Below are 18,650 nucleotides of genomic sequence, written 5' to 3'. Positions count from 1 at the left end.
ATATGGAAGCAGTTTCAATTGCATTGGCTTAGAAAGTATCTTTGTTCCACTGTAATGGCTTACATTAACAGCATGGTAATTTTGTCCTTATTTTTGCTTTTCATTCTCTCCTATTGTCTATTATTTCATTTTGGAAGATTTCCAGCCGCGGTCAGGCCTCCTGTATGAAAACTCTCTTTCCATCTACCCCCCTGAGCACCGTCGAGGCCAGAAAACAGTATGACGCTCTGCCGTCACTATACAACGCCTGTGCGCCGGGGCCGCCTAAATCTACAAAACACGAGTGCTGGCGCGAGGCAGCTCCTTTGATCTGCAGCTAATCTCAGTTGCCTGCCTCCCCTCTGATCATGTCTGAATAAGAATGAGTCGGGGTGATCCTGGAGGCACAAAGAGCTTTAGACGCTGCCGCTCGTCTGCCGAGTTCCACCATGTAACATGGGCCTGCGCCGATGGTCGCTAGGCCTCGCTATCACACATCAGAGCTGGGGATCCCTCATTTAGACACACATTATATTCCGCTCCACTTGCTTTTCTTCACAGTGAGATGCTATCAGCTGCTTGTTGAGAGTGTGGGAGAAGTTGCATAGCCTTGCTGAGTGATCTTTAATTGTCAAGGGAGTTGGCTGAGGTCAACAGCTGCAGGAGGGACTTCTGCTGTGTAATGGTTACTATGGGATTTGGAAACACTGATGACTGTAGGCCCTTTTGCAATAGATGAATATATAACAACATATAGGTTTGGCCCAGTTAGGCAAACAGATTATTAGTAATATTAATCAAAAGAGTAACAGAATAAAATAGTGAATGGTAAAATTAAGAGTGATCTTGTGTTGCTGATACAACTTCACAACAGATCTTTGTGTTATCCAAACATCTGACATCACTGAATTCACTACTGGCCTGGACTAAAAGATCATTTTAAATAGACGTAGACGATTTTTGTAACACATAATCTCATGCTAATTCTACCAACAGAGCTTTCTTTTGCATGGCCACAAGAGGTCCTTGTGTGGTAAATGGAGACCTAAGCCGGAGACCTACTTGCTTTTAACTACGCGTTGGTGTACGCATGATGGCTACCTCGTGTATCATGCGTCCGTTTGTGACATTGGTTGTGCACATCCTCGGAAATTAATGCTACACGTCCACATGGTGGAATATGCATGTGAACAGTAGGGGCAGTATGGGGATGTGACACGGTTAGGGGTCTGTGGACACGTCAGAGCAAACCTCTCTGCTGAACTGACTGGCTCACTGTGCGCTTTGTGGTGTACATTCAGATGGAGCAAATCATCAGAAGTTCTGGCGGACATTCAAATATACTGGTTGTGTTTCTCATCATCCGTTTCTCGCACTGGAGGAACGAGAGAAACATTTGCGCGCTTGATTTAGGGACCTTACCATCTGTGATGGCACCGCTGTTGCTTTTTTTGCCGTGATCTCAGAATAAACAAAATAGTAAACCATGGTTCTTTTGTGTGCCCTCTAGTGTACAAGCAAGTATGTAAACAATTCTGTTCAAGGTGCAGTTGTTTATCTACGTGAATGGTGATTGAAAGCAAGTATATCTTCAGCCGTTGGGTCAACACAAACGGAAAACAATTTTCGTAATTTTTCTGCTCAGGATTATATATAAATATGTCATTTAGGTTTACATTGTAGTGTAACAGTTCTTAATTCACATCATTAAAACTTTCACATGATGATTATGGAACTTGCCCAGACATGGGATCTATTACATTTCTGCTCATTTAACACTAATAATGTTTCAGACACAGCTTTTGCACCACTTCAGGAAACACCAGTAGGCACCCCTTGAACAGAGACAAAAAAATGTAACATTGGCATCCCCTTTATGGGCACAATTAGAGAAAGGGCAGCGAGAACAATGAAATAACTGTGCCTGTGTTGGAGCAGTTCATAGGGAATTACTTTCCAACCATTCAAAAAGAGCAAAAATCATTAGCAGAAAGTTAGTTTCTTTTTTTCCCCTCACATGAAGCAATCTAGTGAGGACAAAGAGAACTTTGAGCCCCTGATATACAGACATAAAGTCTGGCTGTTTCACTTGCTACAGCACAGAGAAGACACAGGAAGAGGGGAGAGAGAAGTGCCAGTGTCAGGGATTAGAATAAAAAATGTAAATGTTTGTAAGTTAATTACTGATATTTAATTTCTGTTCAAATGAAGTGACTTCACTTTAATGTTTAGATGGTTCCTCTCAGTGAAAAGGTTGTTATGCTATCCATCAAATTAAAAAAATGTAGGGTTAAAAAAATACAGGTTTAAATTTGTTTGGGGGAGACCTCCAATTAAGCCATGCAGTTTATGCTGAGAAGGATGCAGAGCTCCCCTGCAGGCAGTGCATTTAATTACAAAACAGTGTCTCAATTCACCTCTATAGGAAAAATGAGCTTTTCATATGTAGCAGGTGGCCCACTGATGGCGCCTGTCGCATACGGATTTATGACATAAATAACATTAAAGCATTTTGATCGTAAAATTAGTAAGCAGTCTTGACGGTTTCATCAAGTTAATTAATCTGCAGATATCAAGCCTGAATAATCGAATTATATATTTAGTCAACAGCTGCTCTTTGGAATCTAAATATCCAAATGTTATTTTTTTATTATCATTCATTAAATTCAAGAGGTGGCATGGTCTGGTGTTTGAATTAATCTATACAGAAAACAAAAAAAAGTTTATTAAGTCACACAGTCTCATTTAGATTAGTAAGTTTGAGTGTGTGTGTAAATGCATGTGTCCACATCTACGTTTGCACATATATATGATAGTTTAAGAAAGTGAAGAAGCAACAGGTCTGATCAACAGCTCCCCAGCGGCTCTGTGTCTCTGTCTGCGCAGTCACAGGACCATGGGGCTTTTCCTATGATGTAACTGGAGCATCAGGCAGAACAAAGGGAGAGCTTGTTGTTCAGCTTGTGTCTCATCCATAATGCATAAAAGGTGTACAGACAGAAAACTGTTAACTGTTAAACACGACACATGCAAATCGCCAGTGTTGTCTCTCGTTTGACACCGCTCGGTAAGGGGTTGTTATGTGGACATTACCGGAGGCCTTCTCACTTTCCTATTATTGCATTCAGATCTGCTTCAAGTGATGTGATCCACACAGAGTGCTGTTCTGAAGCTGAACTGTAAGGACCAGGAAATGTATGAAATGGTACAGTGAATTTCATGCTGGCCAGATACAGTTAATGGCCAAACCACAGAGAAAAACTGTGTTACTGAAAATAAGGCTCTGTATGGTTTCATTGAAAAGTGAGTCATACCATTATGGAACACAGCAGCTAATGATAAGTAGACATGACTTTCTTTTAATTTTATTTTTTTGCTTTTCTTTACTTTGAAAACTACTGGAATTATAGCTGACCAAAAGCTGTAAATTACTGACGTGGCTTTAGGTTTATGAGCTATGTGGGATCATTCAATGTCCAAGTCAAAAATCAGTTTATTGTAGAGTGATTTCTTTTGCTTTTTAAGTGATACAGATGAAAAGAACTGAAATAACTATATTTAATAAGCAAGTTCAAGTGCAAGACTTGGTAACTGACAGACATTTCCCCAGTAACACATTTACATATAACATATCTTTGCAAAGGAAGTTACCACAATGTGCTAGTATATATGACCCTGACTCAAAAACAGTTTTAACATGCTGCTTTGATGCTTTCTTTCAGTAGTAGAATCAGCAAGGTAATATTGCCTGCAATCTAATTGAGGAAGGGGAATGTCACCTTAATATTACAAAAGCTCATTTGAGTGTACAAATAAATACTTCCCCAGAATCATGAATTTCTTTGTTTTATATATTTTGTAATATGAGGACATATGATTTCAGTTAATTAAAAGTGATTTTCTCACCTTTGCTCCCCTAATCATACTGTACAGTGGTACAACAACCTCTAATTTCTGATGATATTGCCCTCTGAGTTTCATTATAAACCTTATTAATAAGGAGCTCCAAATCATGTGTAATATATTGCTTTGGATGACTTACAAAGACCAAGCGCAGATCGGCAGGGAAATGTCTCTCATCTCTCCTACAAAGTGTGAGATGACTTCTAAAGTCGGTATGTTTTCCCTGAGAACAGAACCCAGATGTTCAGGCTGATCAAGTCCTGTACAATATGGATGTCACCTGCTAACACGAACAAAGAATGAATGTAAGATTTGAATTGTGTTCTATTTTTTGAAGATGTCTAAATTATATGTAGTATAAAAACTGAAATATGCATTGAAATATACATTGCGCACTCAAACACAATTACAGATTACACAATAACATGATTTATCAAGCCGATGCTGGCCTGAACAAATATGGAAATTGACCAGTTAGTGTCACTAGTGTCATATTGTTTAAATGCATTAATTGTTGTTTTTTGTAAATCATTTTATTTATTTCAGTTCTTAATTTATTTTTGTAATAGGTTATGTAATTTTTCCCAGTTTCTTCTACAGCTAAATATATGGAGCAGAATTGAATTATACATGACGGTCGTGATTTCAGAGGCTTATGCATCCGGTCAACAATAACATTTCAATTTTAATAAATGTATTCATAATATTCCAATTTCAAATTAGTATGATGTACTGAGAATTCAGTCCAAAAATGTTAAGTGTTGGGACTGTCCCCAAATGCTTATATCGCTGTACAAATAAGACACACACACACACTACATGTGTGCAGATGTACGATCTATAGATCCCCAGCTGAGCCTATGAGCTAATTTGGCCTGCAGGTCTTCCTGTACCCCTTGTTCGGTTGTCACATCATGTAGCATCAATCTAGTGTCAAAACACCAAATGTCTCTCAAATTCATTAGGGAACGAACGCAGCGAGAATGACTGAAAGCAGTAAATACCAAATAAAGCTGAAGGCATCCTCAGACATATCTGACATACTACAAATGTGTCTTGTAGTGCTTTCGCAATAGCTGGCTAATTCTCAGGAGCAGGGAGGCAGAGTGCTTGACAACATCATCTACTGTGACAGGCAGATTGTGTTTTCACGTGAGCATGATCGACAACAGATTGCACTGAGCCCGGGCTGTTCCTGTTTGCCCTGGAAATGTGTTTGTGTTTATCTTTTGCTTGAGAGAGGCATTCCTTTCTTTCTCCCTCAGTTACAAAAAAAACACACATTTTCAGGCGAGCTGTTCTGCATGTGTGTGTGTGTGACACATGCTGTGAAGTGACTGCCAGGAGAGGCTTAAGAAACAATCCAAGCAAGATCAATATCAGCAAACCGCACTTATGTGTTTGACTTAACATGCAGTCGCAGTTTCCCCTCCTCTCTTTTTATGCACGACCGATGCCAAACCTCACGAAATTGCATTTACCCAAAAGTCTAAAGTGTGTGTGTACACACTGTGACATATTTGAAATTACATAATTGTTTTGGCAAACTGTTGATTTTTCTCCACCGGGCTTTGATGAGACTGTCAACCCACACTTGACACACACACACACACGCACACACATGTCAAACCATAAGTTCAGGATTGCATGTTCTAAGAGTAGGAGGGAAGGACAATGGCTAATGAGTTGGGCAGGGAAAGTTTAAGATAGCAAGAAACTAATAATGTAGTTGTTTTAATTAAGAGGAAAATACTTTGGCTCAAAATAACATAAATACCACAACCTACAATATTTAACCTCAAGCCTGTTCAGTGTATTTGCACACACTTATTGTGTACCTCCCTAAATTTAACCAGCTGTAAAAGGCATATGTGACAAACTCTGAACAATATAATATAGTGTAACAATAATCGGGCTATAATGGTTTTAGCTGTTTCTACCATTAGCTGTAGACCCCCACTTTGTTGTCTCAAGAGCAAAATATACAGTGGGTCTTCCCTACTTTGCATTAAATCTGTGAGCATAGAATCAGGCTGTTAGTATGCCTTCACTATAACTTTATTCCTTTAGACAAGTCAGAGAGTCATTTATGAATATGCATAAGCTAGTGTTTGCCTCATTTAATGATTTTTCACCATTCAAATATATTCAATCCACCTCCCCCCATTTATTTCTCTCTATTTTATATGGCCGTTAAACACACAAACACACATGCACACACACATACTGTAGATGTTAACATGGATCTTGCTCACTATGCGCAAGGTGCATGAAAGCAATTACGATTTCACTGGCAGGTTCATTCTCTCTTCTCCTATACTCACACTTCTCTACGTTACCTCTCCTCCCAGGTGACAACCAAAGACAACTTCAAGCAGCGAGGTGCACAGACATTTTGAGAGGCTTTTGTAAAATAACACTACCCCTATGTTAGCCAGCTACTAACTATTGCCCCATCTCAGGATTCCGTGGGCAACATTTTCTTCCAAAGAAGTCAAGTCATGAATAGTTAATGAGCACGAAATGTTGTTCATCCAATCATAACAAACAAACATTTTTGATGTCAAACCCAAGACGGTTAGGGTAAGGGTGAGGGGTCTGGGCGAGTGTTAAAGGCTTTGCTATGATGGGATGATCTTAATGTAAAAAGAATCATATATCATGCAATGGTGTTAATTAAAAAGTAATAAAAGTTTGGATGATATGACGATTTAATTTGGTCCAACTTACTAATTAAAGGCTAGTTGTATTTGTGCATCACAACAGCAAAAATAAAACGTTTCTTCCTTTTTTTTCCAGAGGGGCAGCTCAGCCAAAGAAGGCAAATGGGCTGTTGCTTCATCAACTTTAGCCCGGCTTTTTGCACATCGTTGACCTCGAGTATTGTGAACACTGAAAGGACCTCTCCGATAAATCGCTGACATACAGAAAGCTACGAGACTGAAGGCACACAAGACGGCAGACGAGGGAACGTTGAACGTGGTATGTGCGATCCTGCAGGCACCCATAGGTGTCCATATATCAGTGACATATTTAATGCAATTGCCAGTAATACGCCCACAGAGGTCTGAAAGACGGAAATTGTGTCTGTTCAGGTTGTCAAAGCTGTAGCTTTCATACATACTAATATGTGATGCTATTGATAACTGCCACGTTGCATTTATGAACCCACTGTGTCTAACAGACTACACCTTATTGATTATCATGGAGGTCTGAGGGCCAGAGGAAATGCTATTAAAGATTAAAGGGTCAGGTGATGTGAAGGTGGTATCCCGAGTCATCAGACACCAGCAGCTTCAGTTACAGGCTGTAATGTCCTCCCGTCAAGCAGATTAGCCAGCTTGATTTATTTATTAACTGATTTCATGTTCCGCCATTTCCTACCCTGACTGACTGACTGGGTGGCTGGCTGCATACATGGCTTATGCTTCACAGGTGAACTTCAAAGGAAGGGAAAGATTAGGGTGCTGCTCGGTGTCCACTTACACTTCACGCAGTCGGCACATAAGACCTACAAAAGGCACGTACTGGGCGGCTAAGCCCATACGGGAAATGCTTCGACGTTTGTCTGCATTTAAACATACAGTAAAAGTTCATTAAGAGAAGTTAGACCAATATTTTCAGTGAAAAGCAGATTTCAGGGACAATGACATTTAAAGGGGCATTCATTTTTTTAGTATGGAAATGGTGAGATCCTCAGCTGTATACAACACTTTGACCGAACAGACTTCAAACACCCATGTTAATCAAAAGCTAAGATATTTTCTTATTCTGAAGAAGAAAAGAGTGAGACCTGATGGTGTATTAGAGTATAACAGGCTTCATTCAAGACAACCATTAAAAGTCTTTAAACTGATACAGCACCCATATAATGCGAGTATAATAGAACCACAGTATTACAAGGCCTATCTGGGATACATCTCTGTACAGAAAGCCATTGCGCTGCCTGTCTGTGTCTTATCTGAAGTGGCAAACTTGCTGTTCTAATTGTTATCTTCACACTAATAGAGTGGATGTTTTGAAATCATTTGGTTGGATGGATAAAGGCTTGGTAATTCCCCCATGCTTACTGTCTGTGTCAGGGCTTATCTGTAGAAGATAGCTGGGTCCTGGAGAATGATTGGCGGCGTGCAGGAGGTGGAAAGTTTGTAGTGAATCAGAAAGAAGGCAGCATTCATGTTGCACAGACATGGAATAAATCTGTTGTGAATTCAATGGTATTATTTGGGGCTCACTGAACAAGATAAACGAGGTGATTGTACTTTTTATTGTCACCGCATTACAAGAAGCACATATTATTATTCAATGCAATGTAATAAGGAGTCTTAAAATCAATTTTCCCCCTAAAATAAGAGATAATTTATTTTGTCTTCATAGCAGCAAACATTCATTTTTTTTATTCTTGAGTGGAGAGATTAGCCTTTTCTGTTTACCAAGGTATTCAGTGTTTCTAAAAATGTGTTTATCCTGCTGATGTTATTTTTCTTTCTTTTTTTGGGAGGGGGTAAGTCTGACTTAAGTTTTAGCACACTTGCCATTTGATGTGACAACATGCATGACACTGAGCCTGCCCCAACAAAAACATCAACTTTAAAGGCTCTAGGATTTAACTGTCTAAAGTCGGCTGCAAACGCTTAACGCGCTCTCCGTTGGTTCATTAGTTAAAGCACACATTCCCCATCATGTTCCTCTAGTGGTCCTCTCTGAGCAGTTAATTGCGCGTCCACTCTATCGGGGCTGGTGCGATAATAAAGCATTAAGAGCCGTGCCTCTTTCATTAAAGTAGAGTTGGGAAATGTGAGCCCGCCCCCTTTTCAGAAGTCAAAAAAAAAAAGAGGAGAGAGAAAAAAAAAATCGATTATTTCTCCTCGCACTGGGAGAGGAGAGGGTTTGGGGAAAGACTCGGTCGGGATTGTGGGAAGGAACAGAAACAGCCTCTCGACATCACCACCGAGCTCCAGAGCGTCCAGCAGTAACGCCAGCAGCACCACTTCCACCGCCGCCGCCGCCACACCGCTCCACCGGGTCCCTCTCCGCTCACCGGCACCGCGCACAGAGACCAGGCGAAGCGTCCTCACCGCCTCCTGAGCAGACACTGTCCGATCAGAGAGAGAGAGAGAGGGAGAGAGAGGGAGAGAGAGAGAGAGAGAGAGAGAGAGAGAGGGAGAGAGAGAGAGTACTTTTCTCTGACATTATAGAGTCTCCTACCGCGTACTGTAGGTTACTTTTTTTCCCTCCCGGCGACGTCCTCTGCTAAGTTGCGCTCCTGGATTTTAAGTGCGTCTTGGCCGAAGTCCGTCACCATCCAGCAGCGGCTTCAACCTTCCTGTCAATCGGCCGGACCAAGCAACCGGCGGACCGGCTTGTTGTATCTTTCACTTCACCCGGACAAGATTTCAACGCGAAATAAAGTAAGTGCCGCGCTCGCACCACTTGCCACTCACTCGCAAAAAAACCCAAAAAAACATCCACTAGACACGTTGCATCGTATGATCTTTATTTTTAATCTTGCAGAGGGAAAACTTGGGGGTCTATTTTGATGCGCGCTGCCTCCTCAACAAAGTACAGTAACTGCGTCTATTGATTTGTTGTGACCCTGATCGACTCGTGCCGGTGACAACTATGTCATATAATTACAAGCTGACATCAAATAGCTTTTTATGGTCTATTAGGAGAGTCCAGGTCTGGTCTCGGGTCTCAGGCAGTGTTACAGTTGTGTCGACCTTGTGTAGCCTTCTCATGTCCACATGCAGGCGCACAGCCCCAAAGCCACAGCTACTGAATAGGCTGCCCTCCTTAATATAACATAATAGAGTTCTGCGCTATGGGATAGTAACGTGAAAAGTTACAGTGTTAGTTTAAAATGTAATGTTTAATCCACCTACTGAATACGATTTATCCAAATAATATGAAAAGAAACTTAAAAACTCAGTCAAAGAAAATGGGAGAAAAAAAACGTACAGTTCAAAAGTTTTTAAATTTGAGATAATTTGCTTAATTAGAGCAACCAAATGTCTGGAAACTCCACATAAGATGGCCTTACTTTGTGGATATATATAATTCTTTACCAGTGGTTTAAACATACTACACTGAGGTGCACTGATGATCTCAATTACCCTATTATACCTTAAATCAGGATAACTTGTACATAGGCAGCTTTAATAAATACATTTAAAAAGACTGAATGGAGTAAAATTTTATAATTTCCAAACTACAATGCAGGAAAGCACAGTTTGTAAAACTTGTTTGAACGTTAATTCGAGCAGACCAGAGACACAGTGATAACAGTACTGAAAATCAGTGATTTAAAGAAGGTTTGGCGTGTTCAGTGAGAATTATAATTTGTCCCCTGTCAGTTTGCGATTGAGATTGTTTAGATTTATGTCACTACAGCGAGAAATATATATTTAAGGTCAGTTTAGTTCAGTTTTGTGTCTCAGTTGAACCTGTTGCAGTGAGAGGATTAATAATGACACCATAATTAACCTGTGGCAACTTTCACAGGTTGCAGCTTTATAAATGAAATTGGACCTATTTATTTTGTGCTTAAAGCGTGGATACAAGATCCACTGATGAAATTTGCAGATGAAGTGAGGATTGTTATAAAATTTTAAATTACTACAGCACACTTTATTTTAATTTAGATCGATTGTGGAACTGATTGGGCTGTGTGTATTAAACTAATGCAGGACAACTGTCCATTTTAAAAATACTGTTAATGTAAAGATAGTTGCAGTTTTTCAAAACTAATAAAACTAATAAAGTATTTACAACACATTTTGAGATCAGTGAGAAATATTCAATTTGAAATACAGTTTACAGTAAGCACTCTGGAAAAGTACAATTTTTGAATGATAAAGTGTCAACCTAATTTGTGACTCTGTGAAAGGCGTACTGCATACATTCAGTCATTTACTGCCTGATTGCTTTTCACGAGTTGAATTTGAAAAAAAAAAGATGCATCTTATATAAAGTATGCTACATTTGAGATACATTATTAAAATTTAAGATTATGTTGTGCACGGCATATTGTCCCATTACTTGCTCTAATCCCTTCTATTGTTTTATATGAGTTGTTTACTCATGATAAAATATCTAAAAGTGTTTTAATCTATAAAAAGATTTTACACATGGCCTTCCCTCTTCTGCCCATCGTCAATGAAGCTGTTCTGTGTGGCCTGTCTGGCCTGTTGCTCTCTTGGGATTTAGCGTTAGGTTAATCCGCTCAGAGGAAGGTGAGCGCTCGCATGTGGACCCACGATTACACACAGAGGACTCTGTCAGCCAAGCTATGTAATCTCAGAGACCCTGTACAAACACACACACACACACACGCACGCACATATGCAGTCACGCTCAAACACACACAAATGCATAGACAAAAGCATGGTCTACCTCCTCTCTCTCTCTCTCTGTGTCTTTCTGTTACGCACACACACACTCACTCACACACATGCACACACTGACACCCACACTATCTGGCCTGCGCTGCTTTTGTTTCTCTTATTCTCTTAAGACCTCTCCCTCTTGACAAATCATTTGGGATTTTGGGCGCTGATTCACAAAACCAACAGTGACAACACACTCTTACCCTTCTCACAGAGAGGGATTAGAAGGTCACGTGTCCCTGTGATTGGCCAGGGCATTGAGCCGATTGTCAGGGCACTTTGCTGTACACCAGGGGCTCAGTAAAGCTTTAGTTAAGTGAAGGGAAGGGACACATTGTGTGCCATGGTCAGGGTTTTGCCATGTGTTTCAAATGTGCTCAGACAAAATCAGCATAGGATGGACTATTTGCTTATATCTTTAATCAAAAAGTCTAATATAAGGCTATTAATGTGTGAATACTTATCTGAGTGCTGTAAAATATCAAACTTGGATCGTTTTTAAAAGTATACCACTGTGCTGCCTCAGAGCAGACATTTAATACTATACAGAAGGCACATTTCAAGATTCCCTCCTTATGGAAAACCAGATCTATGAAAACATTATTCTTAATGGAAACATCAGAAGCATTTATGTTTAAGCAAATAATTTAATAGCCCCTTTGCTATGCTTTAAAGTTTTTTTTTTCACTAATGGTTTCAAATATTTTGGAAGGGGTTTCCAGAGTTTGCTCAGTTAAACATCAGTAAAACACTAATTTGCAGATTGCAGGTTGGCAAGATCTGCAGGTAGATATTGAAGTACTGTAATTGGACTTCATGCCCTTTGGCTCAAAGGAGAAGGTAATATAAGAGTCAATTGTAGGGAATCATATTTACCTCATATATAAGGAGCATATAATATCGTTAATCGCCAAGAGACATCCCCGTATAGACTGTAAATAAAGCAGGATATTTTGCTTTATGTACTTTAAAATAAACGCCACAGTGAACACCTAAATCCAAATGTGATAGAATAAACATAAACTCTTCTTTTTTAGTAAATTTATCTGACACAAATAATGTAGAAATGTTAAACCATTTGCTTGGAATAACTTTTTTTCTTGCCTTCTCTTAAGCAGATGAAAACACTTAACTTTTATAATAACTCAAGGGCCTGTTGTATTCTTGTTTATTGCACAAGGCAGGTGTTCCCTCTATTGCTACATGGGAGGAAAAGTCTCTTTTTCGTTTTCATACATTTTTATAGTACTAATGAAACGCGCAGGGCTCAACCTCACCATGTGTTTATTTACTCATTTCGAACAGATCTCCCTTTCATTGTCCTAACTGTTGTGCATGTTAGAAATGTTTACCCAAATGTTTCTTTGCCTTAGGAGCTCTGTCTGTGTGTCTTCATAAGAGCTGCAATTACTCATAAAACTTAAAAAAATAATAATAATCTGAAGTAAATAACACAGTCCTTGAATGGTTTATGGTGGATTGAATGCATATATTTGAATATGTCCTGGTTTTTGCATAATGATGCAAAGCCTTCTTCTGTCTCTATCTAGTAATTAGCGGTGACGTTCAGCAACTTTCTCTGTATGCTGTAAGTGGATGGGGGTGTATGGGGTTTGTTCACTGGGGTGTTAAAGATCACAGAGGAATATATCAGCCTTTGATGTTTAATTGTATTGTAAAACACACTTTAGAATATTTCTGCATAAAGTAGACTTCTGGCTGTGCTGTGCTTTGTGTTTGCTGTTTCTTTGTGTGTTTGTCTGTCGGTGTGTGCCGTGTGTCTGGGAGGTGTGTGTGTGTGTGTGTCTCTGTGTGTGTGGGTCCAAGTTTGTGTCTTGTCTCCGTCTGTTTGCGCGTCGGAATGTTTGTGCTTTTGTGTTTTTTTTGTCTGAGTTTTGTGAGGTTGTTGCTGGTGTATATTCAAATGAAAATGCGTGTATTTCTTTTTCTCCTTTATTCTCACACTGAAGAGGGTCGGATTTGATGTCTTGGATGATGGAGCAGTCTGGAAAACAGTGTCACTGTGAGTGCTGAAAAGGCAAACTGAGAAGACAGATGCACAGAAAGACAGAGAAAGACACACAGAGAGAAAACGCAGAGTGAAAATTGATTTGAGCTGAGGCAACTTAAGAGCAAAGCGACAGAATATTTAGCCTTTAGATCAGATATTCTTCATTAAAGAGTGATGCTTTCGTGATGTCATGCCTAACACACTGATCTAGATGAACAGGATGTCCTGCCTTCTTCTTCCTGTTTCCTGCTTCCTGCCCGGCCTGTAGGTCATTGTGGCAGCAGCTGCCTGCTGGGTGGTCTGTGTTCAGCAGTGCTGACCACACAATCATATCGTCAGCTGCAGCCCACCTAAAGAGACACCCAAAACACCTCACCATACTTGAGGCCTGCTCCCTGAAATATTTGGACAGGGAGAGAGTCCTGGGAGGCGAGAAGGCTGGAGGAGTGCAGGGAGCAGAGGACTTTGAATGATAAGACAAATAGAAACATTTAGAGTAGAACAGAGGTTGGATTTCGTTGTCTAAACATTAGATGGTTCGGATAAGGCTGAATGCCTCAGCATCGAGACTTAAATGTTAAAATGAGAGTTAACACATTTATATAATTAGCTCCTCAACTTCCTCAACAGACACTTGGTGTAGCTACCTTCCTGTGAGGTTTTAAATTTTTATTCAGGGTCCAGGAAACTTAGTCTGTCATACCACATAGAGTGTATACCTATAATACCGGCTCTAAACATGTTGTGTGTTAAATCCAGAATTAACTGAGAATCCTTTACAGTTTTTGGGGTTAGTTCGAGGGAGAAGTGTTTTCTGTCCATGTACATAAATCTAGCGACAGAAAGCGTGTTCCATCATGAAACGCACTGCCTGACCTGTGAATGGTGAGGGGGCAACTTCTTACCCCATTAATATATTTTCAGAGAGAGACCCCCCCCCCCCCNNCCCACTTCATCATCTCCCTTTAGAGTGGCACACATTTGGACTACAACCAATGCCAAAAAAAAAAGAAAAGAGCTGTGGAGAAGGGGAGAGAGAGTGAGAAAAAAAATTTAGAAATGTTTTCCAGTGGCTGTAATTTATCTTTGTCACGACTGCAACATAGCCGAGTCATTCTGCAACATAGTCCGGTGAGACGCACAGAGGTAGCTCTGTGCCTTGGCCTCACACAAGCTCACATCCATCTGAAACCCCTGCTCACTCGGCTGCCACAATCTGCGCCGCTGCCGCCACTGCTCCCCATCCACGCTGCCGCTGAGCTTCACATTGCTATCACATATTTTTAGCAGATCTTGTGTTCACACAGGAGTCGGAGGAATAAGGTCTTGAATTTTACCCAGTCAGGCTTTTGTGTGATGTTGCTCTTGTAATGAAACAGTGTCACACTAAATTGGCAATAACAGGCAGCGTGATTGATAAATCAAAATTTTTCTGCACATATCACAGTCTTAAATACAATGCTTATTTTTCACCATAGAGTCTCAGATATCTGGGCAAAGCCTGTAACACGAGGTTCGCTGTTCAACTCCGAGGGGACCGTGCTGTTGAAAATGCTGTTAACACCATCTTAGTCGAGAAACAGCTATATAAGAATCCACGCTCAGTGCTCGCACTCTTCTGCAGAGCACACAGCTTAACCAGGCGGTGTCCTGCCAAAGTCCACACCAGTGTTCCTTTCCACTGTCATCTGTGCCATTCCCACACCAAAAGGCCAGCCTGTAAAAGAATGCGTGGCACAGGACTGTTATGAACACTTACATTTTCTTAGTTGACCAAAAAAAGTCAAGGAGGAAGCAGGACAAAGAAATGCAGAAAAAAAAGAACAGGAGGCAAAGCTGCTACATGAAGAAATGCAGAAAAAGGAAGAAAAAAAATTAACTTTTCAGTTAAAGTGCATCTGAGATCAAACTTAATAACACACAATAACATGCCGTAATATGAAGTGCCCTGAGGGTAGAGAAGGGATGAAGCAACGCGGCCTACCCCAACAACACCCCCCTTTTCTCTCACTCTGTCAATTTTTTTTACATTTTCTTCGTCCCGACTCCTTCTGCCCCGTGATGTATGGCTTTTTCCTACAGTGGCTCTTCCAAAGTGCAGCTCGTGATGTCATTAATTTTATTCATACTTTATGGATGCTCTGTCTGGAAAAAACGAGAGAAAAAGGGAGAGGAACGATGTGAGGAGAGAGGGAGGAAGAGAAAGAGAGCAGCCTAGAGAGAGAGAGAGAGAGAAGAGAAGAGATGGTGTTGCGGAAGGAGATTTTCAGTGCAGTTGCATGTATAATGAATGAGGGGGCACTTTGTTTGAAACTCCAGCCCGGCGCTTCACTTCAAGGTTTGCTGGGCAGAGTGGGGCCTTGTGATCTCACACCAGCCACTCTCTTTATCCTGCCAATAGATGCTTTCACCTGGCACTGTGGTTCGACCCAGTGGAAAAACAAATAACCTTGTGTGTGTATAAGAGAAACACGGAGAGAGAGAGAGAGAGAGAGAGAGGGAGAGAGAGAGAGAAAGCACTGACAATGGAACAAGGGCTTGGGTGGAAAGGGTGAGGAGTGGGTGAGAGAGAGGAAAGAGGTGAGTTTGTATAACAGCAGCAGTGCAATGACGCCCAGACGATACTGAGGAGAATACTGGCACCCAGCCCATACTTCCTAAATAGTGCTCTCTACAGAAATAGCTCAGCCTTGATATTGACTTTTGTCTGCTGTGCATGTGTGTGTGCGGATGTGCACGTCTGAGCGTGAGATGGTTTGAGGACAGAGATGGTATCATTGTCTAGTGAGGAGTTTTTCACTTTTAGTATCTGTTGTTAATTTTTTGTGTGTGGTGTGGATGCTTATTTGTTCTGCTCCTGGTGCGCGCGTGTGTTTGTGTGTGAGCATTAAAGTGTGTGACTAAAGAAGTAAGCCGCCTTTTTATTTGGGATAAAAATGGCCTCCGTCTTATTTTTGGCCCTGTGCTGGACTCATGGTTTTATAAATAGCCGAGGAAGTGCGGGGGATACCTGTCGTGGCTCTAGCCTCCCTCCAGCAGAGTCCCAGTGCCTCCACGTCACATCCATCCACCGCCGGCCCACTCCAGGCTACGGCAGAGCAGCCCCCTCGGGGCCCGAGCAAACAGGATGGGACTCAAATTGAGGGTGTGAGAAAATCAGTCTCTGGAGTAAAACACAAACAGGCTTGCAGTCCAGCATGAGCAGCCTAGCTGACACAGCTGTCAGATTTCGTAAAGTACAGATTTGTTAATTTCTTTTTACATACACTAAGCGGAGTGTAAGGCTTTAAGAGGAGTGTCAAAATGGCAACACAATAGAATGTCTTCAAAATGAGAGCTGTGTTTTTAAGACACTTAGTCTATGAGTGTAAGGTCATAGGGTGGTTTTCTCTCCTCTCTGCCATCAGTATGCCGAGGTGTCTTGTTAATTTCATTTCTTCGTCTCAGGCATATGCCATGTGAACAGCACCGAGAGTGTTAACTTTCTCTCTTTGCCTCACTGCTGTACACTGTTTTCCTCACGTTCTGCTCTCACTTTCCTACGGAATGATATGGCTTCACATTTCTGGGGGTAATGAGAGTTTTGGAATGATGGAGCCCTCAAAAAAAAAAAAAAAAGAATGTGTGAACAAACTATTGCTTACTGATAATGATGTTTGGGAGAGTAGAACTGACTTATTGTAGCCTGTTTCTACTTCTGCATATAGATGTAACAGTTATTCATTTATGAAAAGGTTTAGATTATCCAGGGACAAACTAATATTTTGTGCCTTGATTATGTTATTCCTTTTATCCTTTACTAGACATCATTTCCCTCCATCGGACCATCTAATTATTTGGCCTTGAATCCACATTGCGACCCGAGAAACTCTTTTATTTGTTTAACTTTCATCCAGCACAAGTGCTTGAGTCTAGCTGGTAGAAAGTGGAAAAACAGTCATGTTAAGCCTGTAATTCTATTAAACATAAGCATCATCCCTGCTGCATCCTCGCCTGAGATATTGTTCACCCTCTAAATGAGTAGTACTCTACATCTTAGCCCCTCATAATAGGGGCCCCCTAATCATATTGGGTTGGGAGTGGGACATGCATATATGTGTGTGTGTATGTAGATCTGTATATATAGAGAGAGAGAGCTAAAAAGATAGAGACAGAGTTAGAAAGCTTCACTGCCCTTTGTGGACTGTCTCTTTACACGGCAAAAGAGAAATCATTCCTTTTTTTTTCAAATGTGTTTTTTTTCCTCCATTTCTCTGTGAAGGGAATTGTGCTGCCTGTTATTAATGTGCTTTTGACAGCTTAATTTGATAAGCGGGCTACTTGTTAAAGAAGCCTTGGATTGTTCTCATAGAAAGAACACGCTTTTTTTCCCTCCCATGTTCTTCAAAATGCTGCCGCACAGTCTGTCGATGACCCAGTTCTGAGAGATGGTCGAAAACAAGGAAGAGCGGTGCAAAATCCTCAGGGAAAAGGAAGGAGAGAAGGCAAGAGGGTAGCGGGAGATGGAGAGAGAAAGACAGAGTGAGCAGGGATACTATAAGTAAGAAAGGCACTTGTGCGAAGTTCAAATGCTTTTCTTTCTTCTCTCTCCCTCTCGCCTCCTCCTCACTCTTCCTCCTCATGCACCGAGCAGCCTACCTTCTCGGGCTCCTCTTTCCTGTAGCCTAATCGGAAGAGAAACGCTGGGAACGATAACAGGGATTAGCTTCCACTGCTCGCCAGCTCCCCTTGGTTAAGTACACGTGTAATGAGTTGTTTATTTGGGATAATGCACAGTAGGCGCAGCAGAAGCCCAGAGCTGCCCTCACCTCCCTCCTCCACTGCTTACACAGACACACACACAAAAGAAATATGTACATTAAGTAAATGTATAACACATGCAATTATGCAGCAATGCACTTGCAGCAAATGTGGTGTGAACATAGACGTGCGCAGGTATGTGCAAATACATGCATTCACACACTCAACGCTCCTACAAACACACCCACCCATACAAATTCCCACACACAGCTGTGATGCAGGTCACTTGCTGTGCAGGGTTGTACAGAGGGAGAAAAACAGGGAGTTTGGAGTTGGAGGGGTTGGTTTAGAGTGTGTGTTTGTGTGTGTGTGGGTGGGGAGGGCCTAACGTTCTCAGGCCTTCCTTGGGTCATAAGGCTAGGGGATTTTTCTCAGGGTGAAGAGAGGGGGAAGAAACTGAATGATATGAGAAAAAATGAAGGGAAGGAACCAAGAGGAGGAAAAGGGATATGTTGTGCCCACTAGTGTGATGCTCTTGTGTGCGTGCGCGCCACGTTTGTGTGTATGTACATGAAGTGGAAAAAGCTGTTGCCTTGTGGAGGGGACGTGCTCTGCTATCATTAGCTGGG

General features: G+C 41.2%; 1 protein-coding gene across 8 annotated transcripts in view; it reads left to right on the top strand.

Moving 5' to 3' along the window:
• Positions 1-18,650, top strand: part of mef2cb (myocyte enhancer factor 2cb) — a 72,798-nt gene that overhangs the window by 2,166 nt on the left and 51,982 nt on the right. For 6 of the 8 annotated variants that reach the window (XM_035657914.1, XM_035657916.1, XM_035657915.1 and 3 more), the window contains exon 2: positions 6,682-6,864. The exons of 1 other annotated variant lie outside the window; for it this stretch is intronic. The gene's annotated coding sequence lies outside the window, so the exon portion shown is untranslated. Of the gene's footprint in view, positions 1-6,681; positions 6,865-9,025; positions 9,294-18,650 lie in introns of those variants that run through there. One more of the 8 variants, XM_035657913.1, reaches the window with a different exon arrangement.

The sequence above is a fragment of the Morone saxatilis genome, unplaced genomic scaffold (assembly GCF_004916995.1).
Source record: "Morone saxatilis isolate NCDOM2014 unplaced genomic scaffold, NCSU_SB_2.0 Contig16, whole genome shotgun sequence".
Taxonomy (NCBI): domain Eukaryota; kingdom Metazoa; phylum Chordata; class Actinopteri; family Moronidae; genus Morone; species Morone saxatilis.
This window is presented reverse-complemented; position numbering and strand designations above follow the sequence as displayed.